Source organism: Echinops telfairi, unplaced genomic scaffold, assembly GCF_000313985.2.
Source record: "Echinops telfairi isolate 266 unplaced genomic scaffold, ASM31398v2 ScPeMD7_7453;HRSCAF=8491, whole genome shotgun sequence".
In the NCBI taxonomy this organism is placed as follows: domain Eukaryota; kingdom Metazoa; phylum Chordata; class Mammalia; order Afrosoricida; family Tenrecidae; genus Echinops; species Echinops telfairi.
Window position 1 is genome coordinate 1,700,319 of NW_022111353.1, and position 4,220 is coordinate 1,704,538.

At 37.6% G+C, this 4,220-nt stretch overlaps 1 protein-coding gene and 1 pseudogene across 1 annotated transcript in view; both read left to right on the forward strand.

Annotated features, from left to right (window-relative positions):
• The window catches only part of LOC115872726 (olfactory receptor 11A1-like), a 190,338-nt gene that overhangs the window by 31,902 nt on the left and 154,216 nt on the right, over nucleotides 1-4,220 (forward strand).
• Nucleotides 340-4,063, forward strand: LOC101648444 (annotated as a pseudogene).

Consider the following 4,220-nt stretch of genomic DNA (forward strand, 5'->3'; position numbering starts at 1 on the left):
TCCCTAAAATTTCATCACATTACAGCTACAGTTCAAGGTCTAGGTCTTTTCATCATGTCAAGGTGCAAAAGAGTTTCCTGCAAATAATTCCTAAAGTATGGTTCCTTAAAGAGCTGGAGGACTTTTAGCTACTAAAATGTCAAGTTGTCTCTTCATTAAACACTAAACACACAATGGTAAAATAGACAAATCAAAACTATAATAGACAATGCCATTCCTAAAGAAGACATAGAACAGTCACAAAGAACCAAGTAAGGTACCCCCAGAAACCTAACAAATTGATCGCTAAAATCTATAGAGAAATTCAACAGCTCAGAATCAACAACGGCAAAAACAGACATGAACAGCCACTTCTCTAAAGAAGACGTTCAGGTGCTAGAAATGCATGAAGAGATGCTTGAGATGATGGATCATGAAGGAGATGCAAATCAGAACTGCAGTGAGGCACCGCCTCCCCCTGGCACAGTGGCCGTCAAGTCCGTCTTAAATCTAGTCAGAAACCATCGTCTAATTCTGTCCTTTACATTCCGGTCCATGAAATGAAAAATGATGGTAAAATTCTCTTTAAAACTTATGAGGGGACATAAAAAATTCTTGGAAAATGACAGGAAAAGATAATGGAATTTTTCCTAAATGTGTAGAATTTCTCTTCTATTCAGATTTTATGATCTTGTTGGAGTTTACTCCACAACTTCCTTTGAGACAGTCTCCTCTCAGACTTGGACCTAACATCAAGAATAATGGAAATATTCAAATATTGATTGTGATGATCATTGCACAACTCTTTTAATAGATTTAAACCACTAGATTGCAGGGTATGTTAATTATATTCCAATAAATCTGGCAAAAAAGCATACACATGGATAAATAAATCCTAACAGCAATGTAGAAAGATAAAAGGATACGGTGAGGCAACACCTTTACATGTCATAAACAGAGGCACACCTGAGGTGCAGGAGGTGGAGCACTGTGCCCTGAGCACCACTTGAAGAGGTGCGCTGCTGAGAAGTTTCCATTAACCATCACAGTTTCCATTGTCTGCTGACAGAGATCGCTCTGCAAGTTAAAACCAATATTATCATACCCGAGAGCCTCCCTGGGTCAAGGAAAACTATGTGGTCTTGCTCTGCTGAATACAGAAAGAGAAGGAATTAGGAATAATTCCTTTGAGCAAGCACACCAAAGACCAATTTTTATCAGTGAAAGCAAGAAATGTGCAGTTGCATTTTTCAATTGTGCCATGCTCTGTTAAGTAAAAGTAAAAATATAAGCTTGGTGTGTCAGGCTGGATTGACTAGAGAAGCAAATCTGGAAACACATATGTGTAAGAGATATCTGTATATCAAAATGTAAATATATATCAAGAACACCTCCTAGCCCAGTCCTACTCAAGTCCATAAGACCAATACTAGTCCACATGTCCCTCTTGAGACCCATACAGCTACATGCAATGATGCAGAATGTAGGAAGGTTGCCCATTGGTGGGTGCAAAGTCTTGTGGATCCAATGGCAGTGGTCACATCACAAGGCTCTGGCAAGTCACAATGTGGCTCACTAGCAGGAAGGTGAAGACAAGGAGAAAGGGGAGAGGTTCCCAGGATCCTCCTTATGAGAAGGCCATGTCCACAAGCAGGCACCATCAGTCTGTGACCTGATTGACAGGTTGAATGCCACCCCTACACTTTTATATATCTTCAAGTTGACATAAAAATATGTAACTACCACACTTGCTTTATATTTTTAATTGATTTTATGGTGAAGAACTTTTAATGGTAGATATCTGATGTTTGGACATGTGGATAGCTTCAGTGCTTTTTATAGACTCTATTTACAGACACACTTCTGGTCTTTGAAACAAAAATAAATTTGCTTGAAAAAGTCTATGAAACATATCTTTAGGATTCTTAGGAGCCTTGTAGTCTGGCATGGAGTGTCCAAGAGTCTTGATCTTAATCATATGACATGCTATGAAACGTGGCTCTTATATCTTTTCCATCTTTCAACCAAAAATATTTCATTAAGAATTCAAACAGAAAATAGATGATAACCTACTTACGAAGAAGCAGAAAAGTGAACTTTGAATTTGATTAGACATTAATCAATATGATTTCTTAAAAGTCTTCCAATTCTAAAATTCTATTAATCTAATTCTATGAGATTATATGAGTTATGTAAATTATAAACTTAAGAATCACTGAATCCAGGTTATTTTGGCTTTCTAGTGAAGCAAAAGATAGACACGATTAACCTAAACATGCATTTACTTTGCAGTGAACATATTGACCTATAGAGATGACCATTATTTGTTGGGTGTTTCTGAATGTAAACGACAGATTATAACACTTTGCAATAATTTTGCTGGTGAATACCAATAAGCTAAATTTCCCAGTAATGAGACCTGATCATTAGTTCAGCTCAACAGAAATACATTTCACAGGAAACTCCATGTAATTGTTCATTTTGACCCCAAGTATTTACAAGGAGTCCCAAATGTCCAAAGCACCTTGGGATCTCTCTGCTCATTCCAGAGGAACACAGTCGCTCACTTCCTGTGGCCAAAGGAAGATTAATAGGGTCTTATTTTCTTCTTTCCACAGAGCAGATTTTACAAAGCATTCCTAACTCATGGACATCGTGGAGCCTCCGCGTAGTGGCTCCTCACACTGACAAGGTCTACCTAAGCTTAGGGTGGGGAGGTTCCTGGATGTGCTCTGGTGAGTGTTTTTAGACTACAGAAGGTATGTTTTCTGAATCATGGAAAAACAATAAATTAAAGAGCTGAGCGCATATGATAAAGCCCATTATCATTTGATTTATAAAAACTGAAATTTAAAAATTAGCAGAAGATGTAAGATGTTTAAAGGAAAATTGGAAATCCACACAAGAAAGTTGTAAACTGTTTACATTAAAGAAACGTGTGGAGTTCAAATCTCATCTCCCCAGCAATATTTTTCTTTGTGCAGTGATCTAAGAGCACATGTTGGATGAATGAACCATGGAATGGCATCATTTAATATTTCTTCTATTCTTATGGTTCACTGACATTAACAGCGACTTAAAAGATATGCGAGGTCCTTTCTACACTAGATATCACAGATAGATTGCTTAAACATGATAGAAAATAGGAGAAGGAAAATGATAGATCAAGATATTGTAATGTCAGAAAAACACTTTTCACAAAGTAAAGCTTAAAAATGCCCCATGACCAATGCATAAGGTAGACAACATAAAAATGGGTAAAGGGAGACAGTGGTTGGGGTAATACATGAAAAATATAATAATTTATAAATTATCAAGGGTTAATGAGTGAGGGAGGATTTGGGGTGGGGGGGATGAGGAGCTGATACAAAGGGCTCAAGTAGAAAGAAAATATTTTGAAAATGATGTACAAATGTGCTTGAGGAAATGGATGCATGTATTGTAAAATGCGTTGTACTTGCCCCCAATAAAATAATTCTTTTTAAAAAGACCCCCCGGATAAAATGATTTTTTTAATGACCCATTTTGGTCTTCTCTGTCTCCAGTAAGGCAGCCCTTTTGCTCTTGCTTCATGCTGGTGTTTGAGGGGCACTTCCTTCTTCAGATTTACCATCAGCATGAATCAAGTAAAGGGCTCCGGTCCAGATAGCAGACAAGGGTACAGCTCACAGAAATATGAAGGTGGTACATAGAACAGCTACAGTTGGTGACATAAAGCTTCAGAGATCTCTTTAAAAATTGGCTGTGAATAATATAGCTGGTATAGAAGAAATAAATATGATTAAAAGGGATGGAACACCATTCATTTCATTTCAACTATCCCAAGGTACAAGCTCCCCTCTCTGCTAACATATGTGCTCTTACTGGTCATGCAGAAGCCAAACCATTCACAGAAATGGTTCCTGAAATACTAAGTCAGCTTGTTGCTGACAGCTTCACAAGTCCTAGGAAATGAGCTGAACAGTTCCCAAGGCAAGTGTTGGATAGCAAAACCCCAAAGACCGAAGACATTGATGAGGAAGATGAAGGTGTTCCAGATCTCATAAAAAATGTTGATGGGGCATCGAAAAATGAAGCATACTAAAATCCTTCCTGCTTTTTGGAAGTTGGCATGGACTAAATTTAATAGCTCAGCTATGTGGTTCCAAAGTTTTACAGGCATATAGAACATCACCTGTTCCTAGTTCAGTCATATAAATATTTTGTATATTAATGATGCTGTTTGTTCAGCATTTTTGGTC